The sequence below is a fragment of the Amphibalanus amphitrite genome, unplaced genomic scaffold (genome assembly GCF_019059575.1).
Source record: "Amphibalanus amphitrite isolate SeventyFive unplaced genomic scaffold, NRLGWU_Aamphi_draft 000045F_arrow, whole genome shotgun sequence".
NCBI lineage: Eukaryota > Metazoa > Arthropoda > Thecostraca > Balanomorpha > Balanidae > Amphibalanus > Amphibalanus amphitrite.
Window position 1 is genome coordinate 161629 of NW_024881541.1, and position 21986 is coordinate 183614.

Sequence of the window (21986 nt, forward strand, 5' to 3'; positions counted from 1 at the left end):
CGCATCAGGAAAGGATTTTCCTACTCGCTCACCACTGTACTCAGTTTGAAATATGCATTTACCAACTTTGCTCATAAAACCCAGGTCAATGAAGACTATTTCAAACCATTTAGATGGCAAGAGAAATATTGCAATATCTGTAAGGCTATAAAATGGTTCACAATTTTGGAATTTCACATGTAGACCATTGTTTTTAAAGCACCAACCACAGCCCAGACGGCAATGCCGATAACATATTGCCAGTGCAGAGGTGCTCATCAGCTGCACAGGGTGGCTTAGATTTGCAGCAGAAAGGTAAACATTTTTGTGTTGAGCATTGCTGGCCATAACATCATACAATGCAGATCTGCTGCACTGGCATATCATATCTGCTCCAAGAAAATGGTGAACAGATCGTCAAGTCGTCAGAGACATAACGCAGTCACTGACTGCAAGTCAGCATGTGATTTAAATTTCAAGTCTTATATTGCAGTATTTCCTATCAACAGAGAAGATAAAGAAGCTTGTGGTAAAAATGTAAGTCTTGTTGTCAGTGCAGCTGATATCTGTTGCACATTTTCAGAGGACTGAAGCAGACATGTCGCCCAGCTTGTGCGGCTTGCTGACTGTGTTGACGCGCTTTGCAGTCTGGCGCACAGTAACTTTTCAAAAGCTGAAGTGTTTTTAGATATGAAATGAGGATATATTTGACATAGTGCTATAATTTAACCTACCATAGGCCTACAATAAAACTCATTTTAGCACCAGCATTTTGCATCACAAACTACACTTTTCAATGCCTAGATCTTTTGTTGTTTATATAATAAATAAGGAAGAAAATAAAGGTATGAGATACTACTGTACTTCCACATAATGTTTATCCAACAAAATGTACTATCAACCCCTTAAATACCCTCAAATGCAAAGCAGCATACCTGTCAGACCAGTTGGGCAAACTACGGGGAGGTAATCACGAACTTGATTAATCAAGTTCATGATTATGACGTCATGAAAATGGGGCGTGGCATGACCATATAAGGAGTTGTAATCAAGATTTTGATTACTTTTCGTGCACCGAACTATTCAAGTGTTTCGTATCGATTGTTATAATGTCCATATCGACACGATTTTTTACCAGGTGAAACGCAATATTCTATTCTCCCGAAATGATATGGACCGGTAGCAGTGGGATATGTACTTTAGCTCATATGGCGAAAGATAAACTGCTAGCCTAACTTTTTCAGAAAAGTGATATTTTTTAAAGCCCTTTTTAGGCGGATATTATTCTTTTATCCACATTTTTACGTTTCTAATTTAAAAATAAATAATTGGACATTCATTTTACACACGTCTTAAATTGGTCGTAATAAACATTTCTTCCAAAAGGCACCGTCGCCTGTTAGCACGCCGCCATTTGTCGTGTTGTCGGTGTGTGGGTGAGGCCGGAAATTAGCGCCGAATTATTGGTAATTTGGTTCTTATAGGTAAAATTAGCATTTTTTTTAAATAATTTAGATCATGTTTGTATATTTGAATAGCCTCAACGTTCATGTGCGTCGGTATAAATGTTGAAATATCGCGATAGAATTTATGATGATTTTGTAGGCTATCATGGCGCATGCTTTCCGCGGTATAATATTTTAATTATTTACAAAATGTATTGCTATTTACAAGGTTATAGTTTATCTTAAAGTAAATAATAGGCATAGTTTGTTGTTTGGGGCAATTGTTGATTAGGGAGGCACATTGAACTGCCCACAGTAGCTAGAAATGTTGTGGCCTGGCAGGTTGTGCAAAAGTTTGTAGTGTGGCCATATTATTTATTCTTGTCAATTATCTGTGCAAGCAGGTACCAATAGGATATATCTTTTAGTTTTCAATAAAAAGTTAAACTTCGGCTTATGCTAGGTTATTCATACTTGCATTCTAAGTGGCTTTGTCATGGATTCATAGAACAATAATAGAAGTGGTGACTGCAAATGTGTCTGTTTTTCCACAGCTCATCAAAGCACCACCTCCTCGCTGTAGCGGTGGGCGTCACCACAGTATTGTTCAGGAAGCTTGTGATAATGGTACCTACGGTCCTACCTTGAGGAATTTTCAATCAAAAAATGATATGATTAACTTCTTTGGAATTAAGCGGACTAACTACAGCTACATTTGTATTATGTGCAGCGCTCATGCAAGACAGCAGGCCAGGATGCAGGGACACACAGCTGCAGGTATGTATAAATTGCTTTTGCAATAGATGGTTGTAGTGTTTTGTTTTGTCGCTGGTGCGTCACATTCAGTTTGGTGTGTCACGTTGAGTTTGGTGCGTCACGTTCAGACACTACAATGATCCAGTCCAGTGTACATGTTGCACACTCGAGCTGGGCATGCTGAAAATAATTCGCTGGAGCTCCTTCAGTGTGATCTCATGAAGTTGCCTGGCACAACTTTGCGAGCTCACATGACTCATCCCCAGTTTTGTCCTGACACAGGCCAATCTAATCCTTTTTCAAGATACAGGCATTGTCTATTCTAATGTTTTCAAAACAATTCATTCTAATCTAAATGCAGAAACTTCTTTACTGATACATGTGTAATTTGTACCTACATTTTCCAGACTGCTGAGTCTGAGGCATTATACATTATTTTCACATCATGTGCCGAAATGTAGTATCAGTGCCCTGCGCCAACACATCAGGTCCATGTCTTGTCTTGTTTGTCTTGTTACATCTGTCTACCTCTCCTCCATCATTTCTTCCTTCCATCTTTCCTTGCTTCCTTCCTCACTCCCTCCTTCCCCTCCCCTCCCCTCCCCTCCTCCCTCCCCTCCTCTCCTCTCCTCTCCTCTCCTCTCCTCTCTCTCTCTCCTCTCTCTCTCCCTCCTTTACTCTTTCCCTCCTTCTCTCCTATTCTTTCTCCTCCATTTTCTCCCACGCAATGTTAAGTGTACCTATAATTTGGTTATGAACATTTTGCAGGGGACCAGCTGGGAGAACCTGCAGCGCATTCTCCAAGAGACGACGGAAGCCAACGGAGGCCCGCAAAACTTTCCATCCCATAATCGTGAATGGAGAGCTGGGCGGGGAAGACGCGGTATTCGTCGAGGCCCAGGAGGTGGTATCGGCGCCACCAGACCAAGCATTCCTGCTGTGGCAGGCCGCCTTTTGGATTTTTAACATCAAAACTCCTAAAAACATGGTCAATCTGAATTGGTTTCTGAGAACCAAAGTGTTTGGTGGAGTGAAGGCCGATGTGCCGCCATCAGCGGCGGCCATCGCGACCGTGAAGCAAGTGGAGTGAGATCCCCGTAGAGCATGCCGCGGCGGGGTGTCGGAAGCGTTTGCCAATTCTTTGAGCCTTCCATCGGCGCGGACTATAAATACACATTTCAATACACATTTCTTGAAATATATCTTTGATCTGTGCTTGGTTACACGGGCTTAGGGTTGTAACGCTATTCGTCCAATATATGTGGTCGTATGCAGATTATCATTTGAGCTGACTTATGGTCAGGCCGCTTATCGCGGACAGCGGTGCTCTTGCTCGGGGTGGTCTTTTTCAGATCCGTGTTCGGCAATGTGAGCGAGCAAGCGCGAGAAGAGGTGTGCTCGTGCACAAGTCCACATGTGTGTGCCACATCCCTATTCCCTAACTTGTCTAAAGCTTACAGCTATTAAGTCTCTAGCCACCCACCAAAACTGAAAAACAATCGGTGACGCCGTTCCGGAGATACAGAAATGATGTGCGCGTGTGCAAACATATCCTATCCCCGATTTGTCCAAAACTTATAGCTAATAGGCTTCTAGCCACACAAAAATTTGAACAGGCTCGGTCAAGTCATTCATGAGAAACATTAACTGCAACATAAATTCCATCCCACCAAAACTGATTGATTTTGTCAATAATATACACGATTATCATTGTATCTTTTAATTAGTTGCATTGTTCAACGCTCGCCAGTAGCACGATCAGCGCGATCAAAATCGTGATTAGCCAGCTGAATGCGAAATCAAGATCATGATTAGCCAGCTGGCTGCATAATCAAGAAGTTGATCATCGGACTCCCGGGACGACGCCTCGTAATCAAGTTGTTGATTACGTTTTGGTTGCAATCTACCGCCTCACGATTTTCAACTTGAATCATTCAAACATTACACTTGTAGAGTGACTTCTTCTCTATCGGTCTTACAATTTTCGTGCATCTCCGTAGACCCTGAATCGAGATTCAGCCGTTTTCGTGACGGGCTGCAGACATGACCAAATATGGGCATAAAATAATCATGAACTTGATTAATCAAGTTCTTGATTACCTCCCCGTAGTTTGCCCAACTGAGACAATGGCGCCATCCGGGTAACACTCACTCCTTTCTATCTTCATATATCTAAATCAAAACTAGTTGAGCACAATTCAACCTCCATTTGACATTCTCCAAGCTTCAATCTATGAGCTGAACTCCAGAGACAAACACTATTCATTCTAAAAATACCAAAAAATGTGCCGTAAACTTTGCCATTTTCCCGTTCACTTACACAGAGCTGCCCCGCCGAGGGCTGCCCCAACATGGCGGCGCCCTCTGCATGCCGTCGCTAAACAGCTGCCCTATCTAGTCTGTATATCTATGCTGAAACCCAAAATATAGAATACATTCTAATAAAACAAATTCAAATATGGCGGCCGTTGCGCCAAGCTCCGCCCCCGACTCCGCCCCTTCGTGTGACGTCATCTGTGCACCTGGGCCCTGTTTCACGGCGGAGCGCTGCAGTGCGCTGCGCGCGTCGGCGCGTTGGGTTTCCATGGCAATATCAACAAACTTCCCTCTGACGCTACGCTATGACGTCATCGCAAAACGCTAGCACCGCGGCGCCAGCACCATCCGCACGCTAGCAGCATTCGCACTCAAACTTCTGTTCAATTGGTACGAGGTTCTTCAAGGTCTCTGTTCGAAACGCGATTCACCATAAGCTAACGGATCGCACGCAACGTCATTCGAGTGACGTCAGGGGTATGCCTCAGCTCCCAGCGCGCTGCAGCGCGCGCAGCGTCGGGCGGTGAAACAGGGCTCTGGACACACAGGGAGATAGGGGACGACATGGGCCTGGGTATGGGTTCTGCGCAAGTTATGTAAGCACTGCGCATCAAATGGGAAAATGGATATTAACTCATGACCGCTAAATTCAGGACAACACTATTCGACCGCCACCCTCGCAGCCATTCTATAACTCAGGAACTACTGGACCGATCGGAACGAACGAAACACCATCAGGGGTGGATTTTTATATCAAGTTGGGGTTGCACGTGCAACCCTAACTGTGAATTGTGCAACCCCAACATCAATTTGTGCAACCCTAACTTAAAAATTGAAGTAAACCGGCGGGCGACTCAAAGTGTGCCGCCCCCATAACCATGTACCACCCCAAAACTCAATGCCGCCTGTTGACTTCGCACCATCTTCAAGAGCTCCACCCATAATGTAATAAAGGTCACCCCTCAACTCTCAAGTGTAGGTGCCGCCTCCTCAAATGTAGGTGCCGCCCCTTTAAGTGTAGGTGCCGCCCCTTTAAGTGTAGGAACCGCCCCTTTAAGTGTAGGAACCGCCCCTTTAAGTGTAGGTGCCGGCCCTCGAATGTAGGTGCCGCCCCCTGAGGTGTAGTTGCCGCCCCCTCAAATGTAGGTGCCGCCCCTTAACCCGCGCGGGGCTGGGGTCTCCAGCCGAACGCGCGGGGCTGGGGGGGGGTAAATTTTACCCCCCCCCCTGTTATCTCCCGAACTAATGGTCCGATTTGGAAAATTCAAACGCCAATCGAAAGATCTCATCACGAACAACTAAAAACATGTACTTAATTTTAAGTTTGAGGTCAAGGTCAAGGTCAGGTCAAGGGTACAATTGCAAGTTCCTACAGTATCAGCCTTGCACCGTAGTTGCCGAAGAATGGAGTCATGGACTGAGACTGATCGCCCAAAACGTGTTCTTAGGCTACCAAGACAATATTCGTTACATTCAATATCATTCAGAGGTCAAGGTCAAGGTCAGGTCAGGTCAGGTCAGGTCACCAAAAACAAAATATAGAAAAGGGCATGTGCTACACATGTTTTATGGGTCATTTTACTCATAGAATTCAATAGGCACACTCAATAAGTGATATGGACCACCTCTGGATGAATTTCAGGTCGAGGTCAGGTCAAGGTCAGGTCAAGTGAGGTCAAATTTTGAAGTTGGTTGTTAAGGCCTAAAAAGGTGTCTATCTGATGCAGTTTTTCACGGCGAATCGAATGGTGCTATTTTTGTTTCCGTACGAGGTCTAGAACTTCCAAAAAAGTCATTTTTCAAAATTTTTGTGTGTCATGACGTCATACAATTTTGAATAACTCCCACATTTTTGAACCGATTCTTCTAAAACTTGGTATGTAGGTGCACATAGACCACTTCTCTGACATATATTCCGGTTTTTTCGATACACTCAAAATTTTGGATTTTATAGCTATTTTCCCAAAAAAGTCAGTTTTTTGAAAAAATTTGGGCCAAAATCCAAAATTTTCAAAAAACCGAGATAGCCATTTGATAGACAAAGTAGAATTACGTATATCCTTTTTTGTTACGTCTTGATTCCTTTAAAAATGAAGATGTTAGCGGCGTTTGAACTTTTGCCGTTTTTGAGGCGAAAATGGTGAACATGACGTCACTAAAACGTCAATTTCTCAAAAATTTTCCGACGGATTTCGCTCAAATTTTCAGGGAACGTGTCAAATTGATGTAAGAAAAGGTACTGAAAGTTTGGCGGCGCTGCGCGCCGCCGTTTTTGAGATATTGCAAAAATTCGCGAGGGGGGTAAAATTTACCCCCCCCCCCAGCCCCGCGCGGGTTAAGGTAGGTGCCACCCCTTAAAATGCAGGTGCCGCCTTCTTAAGTGTACCTATGTGCCTTCCCCTCAAATGTAGATAGGTGCCGCCCCCTCATGTGTGGGTGCCGCCTATAAAATGTAGGGTGAATAGGTCAAAAACGCCCCCCTTAAGCGCGAAACCTTCTGACACTCAACCCAACACAGATTACTTAAACCTTTGGGCACCATCATGTAGCTCATTCTTTTTACTACGCTTTGAGACCAAGAAAAGACACCTGCGTGTGGTATTTAACCCCCCCCCCCAAAAAAAAAGTTTTCGCATACCCTTACAAAAGGGCGTTTTGCCCCATACCCTGGGTAATACGCCCACACCCATGTGCAAAGCGCCCCCACCCCATCCATCAACAGAAAATGATGAACATGGCAGAACTTGACGTCATTCTGACGTCATTTGTGGTCAACCTATCATAGCCTTTGGAATAAAATTTTGTTGCAATGTGTAAAATGGATGCCCGGAGGAGTCCTGAAAGTTTGGTGACGATATCTGCAGTCGTTTAGGATATATCAGCAAAAAAGGACAGGGAGAGGCCTTTTCGGCCCCGACCTACAGGGCGCTACCCTGCACTCTCACCACCGTGCAAAACGCCCCCCTTTCAGAAAACTGGGGGCGTCTTGCCCCATGCATCGAGTAGGCGTCTTGCAGGCGCGCACACAGGATTTTTGAATGGGGGGGGCACGACCTTCGAACTGGGCCCCCCATGCCGAAGGGCCCCCCCCCCCCCCAAAAAAAAAAATACGGCCCATGGGGTTATATTTCGGTTGGTTTGAGGCTCGAGCTTTTGTCAATGCATGGTAAAACAATTATTTCGGAACCAGCTTAATTTTCAAAACATTTATATTTTTACGCTAGCATGTTTTTTTCTCAAATGCGACTCAGAGCCGGTACATAGGTATACCTAATCATCTAATTTATTACGTAAAGTAAAACATTTCATTAATAAACATTGTTGCAAGTCCCTCAGAAATCAGCCCCGGGCAGCTACTATAACTGCCGACCGGCCGACCGGCCCCGGATGGCTGGAAGCAGGGGCCGGTCACTGTTTGGCCCGGATGTGTAGGAGCGGTAGCAACACTCCTTTTTCACGTATATTCGCATATTTTTTTAGGCACATCGACATGAAATGTCATTAGGTATCTGATACGATGTGGGATCACAGACTAGAGATCCAGCTTATAACTTATATTTAATGTTTAACCGATGAATCAAATCAACAGGACTATGTACGATGCATGTCGGACACGTACCCAGAATTTCGCCCAAGAGGGGGTCACCTGCTGGTCACCTGACCCCGGGCCCGCGAGTCACCCGGGGGTCAGCTCAGGCAAGGATGTATCCAGGACCTTTCGATGGGAGGAGGGAGGCACGGTGGGTCCAGTCTCAGTGGCAGACGGGTCTCTTTAAAACGGTCTTTGCATGAGAAAATGTGGAAAATTGGCAAGTAAAAGTATCATTTATGCCCGAGGAGTGTGCCTAATGTACACTAATGCCTAATGTACATGGTATTTTACGAGCGAGCGAAGCGAGCGAGCTCCTCGGCTCAGAGTCACCGGTGTGTGGCGCGCTCAGAGGTGCCAGTGAAAGGCCGTCAGATGCGCTGGTGTTTGGTCGTCACAGGCGCCGTTGTGGGGTCTTAGGGTTTAGAGACACTGGTGGGGCCATCATTGGCATGTGTGTGGCCCTGCAAAATGGCCTGCAAGTGGAAAGTGGCCCTTCATAGGCTGGCAAGGACACTCAGAGGCTAGTAAGAGGCCCTCAGAGTCACTGGTACGTGGCCCTCAGAGGCGCCGGTGTGGGGACTCTCAGAGCCGCCGATGTAGGCCCTTAAGATGCGCTGGTGGGGGGTCCCTTGGAGGTGGCGCGAGGGGCCTCGCAGTTGCCGTTGTGGGTGCCTTTAGAAACACTGGTGTGGGCCGTGTGTCTATCACAGACGGATGTGGAGCCACAGCAGCCAATCCCTCGTTGGCCGTTACTAGGGCCCTGAGCGGCCGGCGAGGTCTCTCAGAAACCGGCAATGGGCCTTTATGAAGATAATTGTGGCTACATAGGAGCCAATAACGTGCCCCCACAAGCCTGTGGTGTCCTTCCGAGTTAAAGTGCGGCCAGCGCGAACCCTCTGCTGCCAACTGGCGCCGCAGGGCCCCTCGGTTTCGAAGAAACCCTAAACCCGAGAACGGGCACGTACCCCCTCGCTCCCTTGCTATGTCACTGAATCCAAGTGATCAGGGATCCTTTAGGTAATCAGGGGCGTTTCAGATGACCAGGGGTTTCAATTGATCAGGGGCCACCAGGTGACCATGGGCCCCTCTGGTAACCAGGCCTTAAGGGGCCCTCAGATGACCTCAAAGGGCTCTCAAATGGCCTTAAAGGGCCCTCAGATGGCCTCAAGTAACCAGGGACCCCATCAATAACCAGGGCCCCTCAGTAAACGGGGGCCACTCAGGTAACTGTAGGAGTCCCGCAGATAACCAGGGGCGGCAAGGTTTCTCAGGTCCGTTTTTTGACAAGGCTCTTATTGACTCAGGTGCGAGCTCTTTGCCATCAGCAGAGGGCCCTTTCAAGCCTTTTGAGGGCCGTTTAACGTCTCTTGAGTTCCCATTGAGGCCTTCTAAGGGCCCTTTGAGCAGTCGAGGGGTCTTTGAGGCCTTTTGAGGGCCTCTTGACGTCAGCTGAGGACCGTTGGACGCCAGCTGAGGACCGTTTTTGGGCCTTCTGATGGCCATTAGACGCCAATGGATGACCACCTGACACCAACTGGGGCCCTCTGACACCAGCTAAGGGCCCTTTAAGTTTGACGCTAGCTCAGGGCCCTCTGACATCAGCTGGGGGCCCTCTGACGCTAGCTCAAGACCCTTTGATGCTCTTTAAGGACTTCTGAGGGCCCTTGAGGCTTTTTGAGGGCCGCTTGACGCCAACTGAGGACCGCTGGACTCCAGCTGAGGACCGTTTGAGGCCTTCTGATGGCCATTTGGCGCCAGCTGAGGGCCATCTGGCACCATCTGGCGTTTGACGTTAGCTGAGGGCCCCTTGAGGCTATCTAAGGGCCCTTTAAGGCCATCTGAGAGCCCTTTTAAGTCATCTGAGAGCCCCTTAAGGCCATCTGGGGCCCTTCGAGGCTATCTGAGGGCCCTTTGACACCATCTAAGGGCCCTTTGACACCAGATGAGGGCCCTATGACGCTAACTGAGGGCCCTTTGAGGTAATCTGAGGGCCCTTCGAGGCCATCTGAGGGCCTTTTGAGACTATCTGAGGACCCTTTAAGGCCATTTGAGGGCCCTTTGTACACGGTCTTCGGTGGTCTAAGGATTAGTTAGAGGCCCATTTGAGGCGGCCTTCGGCCGCCTCAAATGGGCCCCTCTTCCTTCGAGCTGGGCCCCCCAACTCGAATGGGGGGGCACGGGCCCGTGTGCCCCCCCCTTGTGTGCGCCCTTGGCGTCTTGCCCCATCCACTCCATTTCCGGTCAACAAAATATTGACAAAAAACGCGCCACTAACGCCGCAGCATAATACATTCAACAGAATGACAATAAAACGCAGTTTTGAGTGATGTGCACAATAGCAAGTTTTGTGATATAAAGAGGGCATCAAAATATTAGGAAACTTCTGTAAAAACAACAAAAACCACACCCAAAACCAACATCAGCACCTACCCACGCTGCTCCTCAAGACGCAGAACCGGAAATAGAGACCTAGGTAAACAAGCAGCTGACTGTTCTGAAAGACAGGATAAAACACCTATCCGTCGATAAGAAATACGATTTTTTAGGGGAAGCGTTTAACCCAGGGGTGCGTTTTCCCCACAGTTACCCTATGTGCCGCCCTCTCAAGTGTGAGTGCCGCCCCTAAAATGCAGGTGCCGCCCCCTAAAGTGTAAATGCTGTCACCTCAAGTGTAAATGCCGCCCCTTAAAAGGTAGGTACCACCCGCTCGAATGTAGGTGCCGCCCCCTCGAATGTAGGTGCTGCCCCCTCAGGTGTAGTTGACGACCCCCGCAAATCTAAGTGCCGCCCCTTAAAATGTAGGTGCCGCCTCTTTAAGTATCCTAAACTGTGGATGCCGCCCCCTCAAATGAAGGTTCCGTCCCTAGAGTGTAAGTACCGCCCCCTTATGTGTAGTTGCCGCCCCCCACAAGTACACGTGCCGCCCCTTAAGTGTAGGTACAGGCTGCATGCTCTTCAGATGTAGGTGCGGCTGCCGCCCCACAAGTAAACGTGCCGCCCAGCTGAAATGTAATTTGTGACTGGTCATCATTGAGACATTGCTATACCTAGCCAAGTACCAAAATGATAATATTATATGCGTGTGTGCGTGTGCGCGTGTGTATGTGGGTGGGTGGGGGTGGGGGTGGGGTCCAGTGGCGGTCGCAGGGGGCATCAGGGCCATGCCCTCCACTGGCCCTTGAGAGCCCTGTACTGGTCTCGAGGGCTCCCAAACCGGTCTCTGAGGGTCCACGCCTCTCAATGCCTCATTTCTGTTTCTGGGGGTCCAAGACTGGCCTTTGGGTGCCCCCGAGGGCTCGACTGACTTCTGAAGGCCCGATGCCGGTCTCTACGGGTCCACATCGGCCTCTGAGGGCCCATACTGGCCTTTGAGGGCCCTCTGCTGATCTCTGGGGTCCAACACCGACCCATGCTGATCTTTTAGGACCCCACACTGACCTCTGACTTCTGAGGGTTCCACGCTGGCCTGTAAGATACCACACTGGCATCTGAGGGCCCACGTCGGCCTCTGATGGTTCCAAACTGCCCTTTGAAGGCTCTGTACTGGTCTCCGAGGGCCCCACACTGGCCTGTACGGACCCACGCTGGTTTTAATAGGGTCCAAATTGGTCTCTGATGGCCCAAACTGACCTGCTAGGGCCCAACACCGGCCTCGGATGGCCCAATTTCTGTCTCTGGCAGACAAAGACTGACCCTTGGGCACTTCTGAGGGCCCGTACTGGCTTCTGAAGGCCCGTTGCCGGTCTCTTAGGGCCCACATTGACCTCTGATGGCCCATTCTGGCCCATACTGGTCTTTGAGAACCAATACTGGCCTTTGAGGGCCTTACACCGACCTCTGAGGGCGCCGAACCGGGCTCCTTGGAGGGACCCACACTAGCCTCTGAATTCTGATGAACCCACTCCGGTGGGTATCTTGCACTGGGCTTTGAGGAACATTGATCTCCGAGAGCTCCACACTGGCCTGTAAGGGCCCATATTGGGCTGGCCTCTGATGACCAACTGGCCTTGGAGGGCCAGTACTGGCCACTCAGGGTCCCAAACCGGCTTTTGAGGGGCATGACCGGCATTTGATGGACCGAACCGGACCCTGGTGGCCCGAAACAGGCCTCAGAGAACCCAACAACAGGCTCTGAGAGTCCCATCTTTAGTCTCTGTGGTCCGAGGAAAAACTTTTGGCGTTTCATGCCGTCCTCCAAGGTTCCCTGTCAGTCTCTGTTGGTCCCCATGTCGGAATTTCGGAACTTGAGGGCCGTTATCTTGTTGCAGCGGGCCCATTATGGACTATTGCCATATCGGGGTCATATCGGTTTCTGAGGGCTCATGTCTGCTGCCATGGGGCCCACACTGGTCTCTGATAGTTCCATTTCGGTCCTTGAGAGCCCGGGCTTCTGAGGCATCATGGGCTTCTGAGGCTTCTGATGGCATCATGCCGTCCTCATGCTATCTTTTTAGTCTCTGCCGGTCTCGGAGGGCCCCTGTCGATCTTTTTGGCCCATGCTGGTCTTTAAGGGCCTCTGCTAGTCTCTGAGACCCCCATGTCGTTATTTGTGTCTATTGTGGGTAGCATTGGCACCACACATATCTCTTAGGGCCCATACCAGTCAAGGAGTCCCACATTGACCTGTCAAGGCCCAACGCTGGTCTCCAAGGGCTCACACCACCTCAGAGCAGTGGCGCGGGAACTTCTTCCAGACTGGGGGGGCTGAACCATAATAGAAATCAACCTAGGGTACCCCCAAATCTAGTTTTCTCACCGGTTTTAGGCCACTTATTTTTCAGACCTTGGCCTTTTCAACAACAAAAAAAAAAACACACGAAAATATTTTCAAAAAGTGAGGTATTCCGTCTCAGCTGAGTGAAGAAACTACCGTTTTGGCAACCTGGAGTAAAGGTTTTAATCTGCCAAATGAGTTGCCGAGCCAGTGAAATAGGTGGATTTTCACTTACATGCTTTCTTCCTTTGTGACCCACAACCCCTAATTTGGGGAGGACAAGCTGCCCAACGGTTCCTGGCCTCATGAAACGTTGTGGGGCACCGCCCCCACGGCCGCAGAGTTGTGGGGACAAGCTTCCCCCACTGCCCCCTCCCCCGGTTCCCGCGCCTATGTATGAATCTATGAAATTATGTTGGTAGATTTCCGATTTCGATTCCTCCAGCTGGGGGGGGGGCTCAAATACATTACGAGCCCCCCCAGCCGAAAAGCTGGGGGGGCTCAGCCCCCGCTAGCCCCCCCCCCCGGCTCCCGCGCCACTGCCTCAGAGGTTCCGAACTGGCTTTTGATGACCCCGCGCTGGCCTCTGATGGCTCAGCCAGGTCTTGTAGGACCCACGTTGGAGTTCAAAGATCCATACTGCTGCGCGAGCTCTCACTCGGTTTAAGAGGGTCAATACTAGCCTTAAGTGATCTAACGCCGGACTTATATAAGGGCCTCATACTGGTTTCAGAAGACTCTTGTCTGCTCCTGAGGGGCAAAACTGTCCTTTTATGGCTCCTTTCCGCACTCTAAGGACCATCCCCATTCCGTCAGATGAGAGCCCCACCGGCCTCTGATGACCCCACGTCGATCCTTGGAGATCCCACGTGGGTCGTTAATGCCCCACGCACGTCTCTCCAAACGCTATATAGGCCTCTAAAGGACCAGAAGTTATACTTTTTGCCCCCACCCCCACCCCCACCGACTTCTTTGGGCTCTATGCTGGCTTCATAGGAATCCATACTAGCCTATATAGGTATGTAGGGTGAATAGGTCAAAAACGCCCCCCTTAAGCGCGAAACCCTCTGACACTCAACCCAACACAGATTACTTAAACCTTTGGGCACTATCATGTAGCTCATTCTTTTTACTACGTTTTGAGACCAAGAAAAGACACCTGCGTGTGGTATTTAACCCCCCAAAAAGGTTTTCGCATACCCTTACAAAAGGGCGTTTTGCCCCATACCCTGGGTAATACGCCCACACCCATGTGCAAAGCGCCCCACCCCATCCATCAACAGAAAATGATGAACATGGCAGAACTTGACGTCATTCTGACGTCATTTGTGGTCAACCTATCATAGCCTTTGGAATAAAATTTTGTTGCAATGTGTAAAATGGATGCCCGGAGGAGTCCTGAAAGTTTGGTGACGATATCTGCAGTCGTTTAGGATATATCAGCAAAAAAGGACAGGGAGAGGCCTTTTCGGCCCCGACCTACAGGGCGCTACCCTGCACTCTCACCACCGTGCAAAACGCCCCCCTTTCAGAAAACTGGGGGCGTCTTGCCCCATGCATCGAGTAGGCGTCTTGCCCCATCCACTCCATTTCCGGTCAACAAAATATTGACAAAAAACGCGCCACTAACGCCGCAGCATAATACATTCAACAGAATGACAATAAAACGCAGTTTTGAGTGATGTGCACAATAGCAAGTTTTGTGATATAAAGAGGGCATCAAAATATTAGGAAACTTCTGTAAAAACAACAAAAACCACACCCAAAACCAACATCAGCACCTACCCACGCTGCTCCTCAAGACGCAGAACCGGAAATAGAGACCTAGGTAAACAAGCAGCTGACTGTTCTGAAAGACAGGATAAAACACCTATCCGTCGATAAGAAATACGATTTTTTTAGGGGAGGCGTTTGACCCAGGGGTGCGTTTTCCCCACAGTTACCCTACCCCTTGCCGTCCTCAACGTGCCCCAAACCATCCTGTGGTGGACTCTTACGGGTCTCAAAGGGCCTCAAGGCGGCTTTCAAGCATCCCAATCGGTTCGGTTCTCTTAGGCCCAACGCAGACAAGTCATGCCGATCTCCGAGGAGCGATGTATGAGACCATCTGCGCGGCATTATCTCGTTCCTGTAAGGAGTTATTTGCAAAAAAAAAACTCTGGTGTCCTTTGATGACTTCACATGACTTTACAGTTGCCCAAGAGCAAAAGAAGGCCTAAAGGTAGTCAATGTTGATCTTATATGAGGTCATTCATGGTATATTAGGCCATTCCGACGCGTTTTAGGGGAAAAATAAGGCAGTTGATTTTTCCGCTTTGACTTATAATGGGGAGGCCAAGAACTTGACCTGAACTTAGGTCATGGGTATAAAAAAGTGATAAACAAATTGTAGCTACCAATGACCTCATTACATCATGCAACTTGCAAAGGACTCAGTCATCTACTATAGCTCTGACACGGTGACAAAGTTGCAAAAAAGTGATTTGAGGTCGGGTCATTCGAGGTGACCTGGTGACTTGACCTTGAATAGGCTGGTTCAAACTTGCACACAGTAGGTATGTAAAATTGATAGGGGAATAGTCATGCGAAATTTCGCGGTTTTCCGTTATTTGCGAAAAACCTCAGGGGGGGGGGGCGGATATCCGCCCCCCGGCGGTACGCGGGTTAAGCTAAAGCACCTCCCCCTCCCCCCGAGGGTCGACAGGGGCCCCTTTGCCAATTCGCCCCCCCCCCCCACGCCAAGTTTACGACCGCCCCTGGTGGCGCCCACTTCCGGACCATTGCGCCCCTCGGAACCGCTTTGGGCGCCCTTTCAGGGCTGTGCAACCCCAATGAAAAACAAAAAAATCCACCCCTGAACACCATTCGAATCAGGGGGTACGATTTTATCACCCGTTTCGAAGCTCGTGACCCCAGGTGACCTCGGTGACCTCAAGAGGTCAACTCGGCATTGACGCCTATTGTAGCCATTCTATAACTCAGGAACTACTGAACCGATCGCGACGAAAACACCACCAGTCAAATCAGCGTATGCCATTTCATCAGCCGTTTCGAATGTGGTGACCTCAGGTGACCTCGGTGACCTCGAAAGGTCAACTTTACATTTTCACCTATTGCAGCCATTCTATAACTCAGGAACTACTGGGCCGATCGTGACGAAAACACCACCAGTCGATTCAGCGTATGCGATTTCATCAGCCGTTTCGAATATGGTGACCTCAGGTGACCTCGGTGACCTTGGAAGGTCACATGACCGTTGTGGCCTATCCCAGCTAACAGGAAATGTTACTACAACCAGGCATCGGTAAAATCCTTTTTGAAAGGATTGCATCAGCATTCCTAATGCCGAAGTGGATTGCATTCCTACCCGCAATCCCCTTTTTTCACTTGGATTGTGATCAAATCCGCAATCCTTTTTTTGCAATCCTGTTGTATTATTATGTGCACTGCACTAGTGGATCTGGGGGAGGGAGGGGGGCATAGGGCCGTGCCTCCATCCCCAAATCACCCATTTCTAGTACCTAGTCTTGCGATTAATTCCTATCTAAGGCACAGGTATTTTATGGGAAATATTTTTTGCCTCAAACACCCCCACATTTAAACCTCTACCCAACCAGTGTTTTATATTTTTTAAAACTCGCCCTCAAATACGTAATTTTGCCCATAGCAAAGTACATTAACCCTATTAGTGGCAGGCTCCTGGCTACCCCATATTAGTGGCAGGGGGGGGGGGCTGTTTACGACCCCCCTTGATATCTCGAGAGCTAACCGGCCGATTTTCAAAATTCAAACGGCATTCGATTTGGCTCAACGAGATCTACATTTCTAAAAAAAAAAAAATTAAAAAATGTCAATAGGGGGGTAGAGGGGGGTAAAAACGGGCAAATTGCAGATACATTTTAGACTGTTTATCACGGCCAGGTTTCTGAACCAATCTTAACGTAACTTTTGCCGATCGATAGAGAATGAACCAGGAATTCACATGGATCCTAAAAATATGCATTTTCAAAAATCATAGGCGGATACAGATCATTGAGATTGGGGGTACACAAAAAGTATAGTAAATAAGGTTTTTGTTGGTACTGTTTCTAAAAAGGGTGGCAATGGTCTTGTTATGTTACAATTTTCTTATGAGAGAACGACTAAAATTGTATTGGTCATGCATAGGCGGTGTCAGGGCACCTATGTTGTGAGGTAAAAAATAACCCCCTTTTTGGACGCCTGGATCCGCCTATTATAGCAAAAACGTGTCAAAAGAGGATGCACAATAACTTTGTATATGTTATCACATGATACCTTTCATTCACTGTTCGTAAAACTGGTGCAGCATCGTGATCTTCGCCCAAATGACTCGCTTCACGAATAGGACCCCCAATTCCCAGTGCTCTGGAGCCGCCCCTGGGAAAGTTATGAACTTGAAATTTTCAGGGAATGTGCCCAATTTAGTTTTAGGAAAAGTCAGAAAATTTCAGCATCGTAGCTTCAGCGGTTTCGGAGATATTCCCGAAAAACCTGAGGGGTGGATAAAAACAACCCCCCCTGTCACTAATAGGGTTAAGCCGATGAAGCCGATCTCATAATTTTCAATCGCAACAAACCATTTCAAAGCACTAATCAAACACAATCCGGATTGGATTGCAAAAATTGGAAGTATGATGCAATCCAATCCGCAATCAAATTCTGTTTTTTGGAATGGATTTCAAATCCAGGTGCAATCCACCAAAAAGGAATGCAATCAGGATTTTGCAATCCTGCAATCACAATCCTACCGATGCCTGACTAGGTACAACGTTGTCACAACGTCGTGTTTCGGTAAGTTGCGAAATTACGTTTTAATTACGATGTAGCAACGTTCTGAACGCTGTGAAGCCATGGTTTGGTCCGAAAGTTGTGGTAAAACGTTGTGACAACGTTTTGGTACGTTGCAGCAACCGCGCACTTGCAACATTATATTTTGATAATTCATGGTGACATATATGGCCTTATAATGCATTTCCTTTGACTTTCAATGCGCATTTTCAGTTTTCATCGTTAAATTTGACATGTTTTAACACTTGGACTGTTCATGTTACCAGCTGGTGGTCGCCAACACGTTGTTAAAACGGTTTTTCACAACCTTTACATTATAGGTACTGAATAATTAGCGGTGTTTTTACAAGTAAATTCTGATACCTCTCTCTCTCTCTATCTCTCTCTAATATATATATATATATATATATATATATATATATATATATATATATATATATATATATATATATATATATATATATATATATATATATATATATATATATATATATATATATATAGGGGAAGGTGGGGTAAGACGGACCAGCTAAGGTTTGAGGCCGCATATCTTGCTACACTGCTCTCGTAATTCATATTATTTATAGTCTTCGGAATGCTCAATCCTTCCTCTGTTGATATGTGTAAAGACTAAGTTTCAAATTAAAGACATCTAGGTGGTGGATGCTCTTAAAGAGGGACATGTCAAAAACTCAGACAAGAAAAAACGTGGGGTAAGACGGACCACCCAGCAGTGCCTGCTATCCGTTCATGTGTGTTACACTTCTGCTCTGTACTCTTGTAAGAAAAAGTAACCAGAATGGTAAAATAACAAAATGAGCCTTTATTCTTTACTCATGTGTGATGGAAGTGCAGCTAAAAGCTAAGAACATGTGTGTTGATTGTCGTTTGGCATGAATGCATGCTAACTGAGCACTTGCATGCATGGCTCACATGCAACAAAGACTCCTTCCTGAAAAATTAGCTTACTTAAACTTGTGTCAATGTTTTGGAAAAGAACTTTCCATATGCAGGGTACAATGGACCACCACAGGGTAAGATGGACCACAGTGGTCCGTCTTGCCCCAAATCTAAATTCTATCATTATCATGAGGTATATGTCAAATAGCCCAACATTGCAAAACCTTGCCTTTCCTAAAGTGTGACTATAACTAAGTTTATAACTTTGTTCTTCACAGTTAAGTGCAAAATAGAAACTAATCATGCAAGAAAGGCGCCGTAATTGAATCACCCGTAGACCTCTTATATTAGATCGGTTTGACGAAAAACAACATTTTTCTCAATAACTCAAAAGCTATGCATCCTAGCAGCATGAGCTCAAGGTGGCCATTGTTACGAAGGAAAACAAACATAGTGAGTGCATAAAGCAGTAGATACCAGCAGCGGTTCAGCCGGGAGGGCTGGTGGTCCGTCTTGCCCCGCTGGGCCGTCTTACCCCACCTTCCCCTATATATATATGGCAATGCTCATTAAATGATAACGCAGCTTTTCCGTTTATAAGCTTACGGTTTATGGACTCTAGTGCTCTTATAGCTTTCTTATTGCTTTCAACATGTTCAAAAAGGATATTACCCAAGCTCATAATGGTTAACAAAAGTATTATTTCCATTAAATTGACCTTATAGTTCGACGCGTTTCGTATATTCCCTATACATTTTCAAGAACAAAGGTCATGTCACACATTTCGGTCAAATCAGTTCGTTTGAATTAATCCACCGCGAGATAGTCGCTCGTGATAAATCGCAAAAGACATTTCTGAAGAAACTGGATATGCTTAAAGAAAATGAATTAAACGAGTTACATCAACATTAACGAATTGCATCCATCCATCCAGGTAAGCGCAGCTTTCTAGTGGGCGACACATGACCTAGGTCAGGCGCCGACCCTCATACAACTGCAGGGTTCCTCGGGCGTTTATCTGCCGATTGATGGCTGGGTCCTTTTCCCTGATCATGATGGCCTCGAGAGCCGCCAGTCGTCGCCAGTCCGATGCTCTCGCCAGAATGGAGGTGTTGTCCACGATTTCCCGTCTGGTCAGTAGGGTTTGGTGTTCAGTCTGGGTGTGTTGCTGCGGTCCTCCGCTCTGAAGGTGCATAGTTAGGCGCCGGGACAGAGTCGTGGTGGTGAGGCCGATATAGCCACTTGAAGGGAGGAGCGCACAGTCTCCTTTGTTGCATTTGAAGTGGTATACCAGGTTGCTCTGTTTTAGGGGTGACTGGTCATTGGCCATGTTGTTCTTCATGATGAGTGATGTCGTTGTGGGACTCTGATAGTAGATGGAGATTTTGATGCGGTCTTCTGGATGAACAGGCTTGCAGTTGCGCCGTATGATGTTCTTGATCGCCGGCTCTTCTGCTCGATAGCCGCTGGTCATCTGGCTCTTGTAGTAGAGGCTGATGACGTTGCCTTCATTTGATGTTGTCTGTGATCCTTTGGTGATGTGGTTGTTGACGATAGATTGTATTTGTTGGTCGATGGTGGTCAAGTCATAGTTATTATTAACCAGGACCTGTTTTATCCGCTGCAGCTCTTGGTGGACCAGTGGCCAGCTGGAACAGTGCCTGAGGGCTCGGTGAGGGACTGGCGGCTCTCGAGGCCATCATGATCAGGGAAAAGGACCCAGCCATCAATCGGCAGATAAACGCCCGAGGAACCCTGCAGTTGTATGAGGGTCGGCGCCTGACCTAGGTCATGTGTCGCCCACTAGAAAGCTGCGCTTACCTGGATGGATGGATGCAATTCGTTAATGTTGATGTAACTCGTTTAATTCATTTTCTGTAAGCATATCCAGTTTCTTCAGAAATGTCTTTTGCGATTTATCACGAGCGACTATCTCGCGGTGGATTAATTCAAACGAACTGATTTGACCGAAATGTGTGACATGACCTTTGTTCTTGAAAATGTATAGGGAATATTTGCAAGATTGTGCCTTGTAATATCGTGCGGTCTAGGCTATAGTTCATTGTAGCCGGTCCCGTAGCTCAGTTGGTAGAGCGTTGGACTCCGCGTGGTGAGAGCACGCGTTCCCGGTTACAACAGTCCGGGTTCGAAGCGCGACAGGCGCTTGACATTTATGGGCCTCCTGACAGGTATGGTTGCGGTTGGTGGCAGGCCGTAGCCAGGTGAAGTCAGTGAGGGGACCGGCCGTGTGCGGCTATGTGCGCACGTTAAACTTTGGACTCTAAATTCTGCCATAGAACTGGAATTGCGCGATCGGAGGGTAGAGGGCAGGGTCACCGCAACAAGCTTCGCTTAGCGGTGGCTCTGTCCTTGTGAATCCTTCCCATCAAAAAGGTTCGGACTAAATTTATAAAAACAAATTGTAGCTCTAGCCTCTAAGGTGTTGACATGTTTGATCTAGCCTGTCGCACTGTTACGGGAAGTGGTGCAGGTATTTTTGTGATTTTTTCATGAATTGAATATGTCTGATTTTCCCTCATGTCTTCCCGCAGACGTCCTGCAACTCGTCAGCGCGCCTTGTGGCAGGCCTGCCCTACTGTCGCCAAAGCGGTAGCGAAGTGCATGGGCGTAGGAACGTCATGAAAAGTGGGTGGGCCACCCTGTTGAGGGGCCTCCTTTTCCAGGGGGCCCCTATTTTCAGGGGCCTCCAACTTTTTCATCGTACTGCTTTCAAGTATGACCTCCAAATCTAGCTTCTGAGATCGGGCAGATGTACCCAGGGGCCAGGGGCGTAGCCGCTTAAGCGAACAGCGCGGAAAGTCCGCACTATTTTTAAAAGTTATTCCCCTCTCCGATTTTTTTTTTAGAATCTATTCGTCGCAAACGGCGCATGACCCCTGAAAACCCTTATACAAATGTCTTCCTCGTTTCCCAGGCGCCCCTAGCTCCATAGGCGCCCCTCTTTGGCATATAAGCACCCTATAATCATTCAGAGACATCCCTATATGACCAACAGGCGCCCCTTGTTGCATAAAATGTGCCCTTATCTTAGGCGCCACTCTTTTATTGACATTGGAGGCGCCTCTCTTTGCCATGCCGGCGCCCCTGTTTCGTATGAATGCACCCCTACGGCATTGATAGGCGCCCCTCTATTGCATGTAGGTGCCCTTACTGCCTCAGAGCCGCTCCTCTTTGGCATGCAGACGCCCGTCTTTCGTACGGAGGAGCAGCTATGGCGTTGATAGTCGCCCCTCAATTGCATGTCGACACCCCAGTAGGCATCATATGTACTGTCTTTCGCAAGCAGACACCCCTATGAGCATCACAGGCGGCCGTATGGGCATCGCAGGCGCCATGGGCGTCGAAAACGGAGGGACAGGGAGACGCGTCCCCCCGGTGGAAGAATCCGAGGGGCAAATCCCCCCAAAATGAACACCCGAGGATGCTTAAAAATTACTATTTGCAGAATAGTCAA

The 21986-nt window shown here is 47.8% G+C and overlaps 1 long non-coding RNA gene across 2 annotated transcripts; it reads left to right on the forward strand.

The window, feature by feature from the left end:
* The first annotated feature begins 931 nt into the window (after positions 1 to 931).
* LOC122377488 lies at positions 932 to 3378 on the forward strand. 2 transcript variants are annotated; one of them, XR_006255883.1, is made up of 3 exons: positions 935 to 1445; positions 1979 to 2201; positions 2949 to 3378. It is a non-coding gene; the product is annotated as an uncharacterized LOC122377488 (long non-coding RNA). The 2 variants fall into 2 exon arrangements; XR_006255884.1 differs by having other exon boundaries at positions 932 to 2201.
* The last annotated feature ends 18608 nt before the right edge of the window (positions 3379 to 21986 follow it).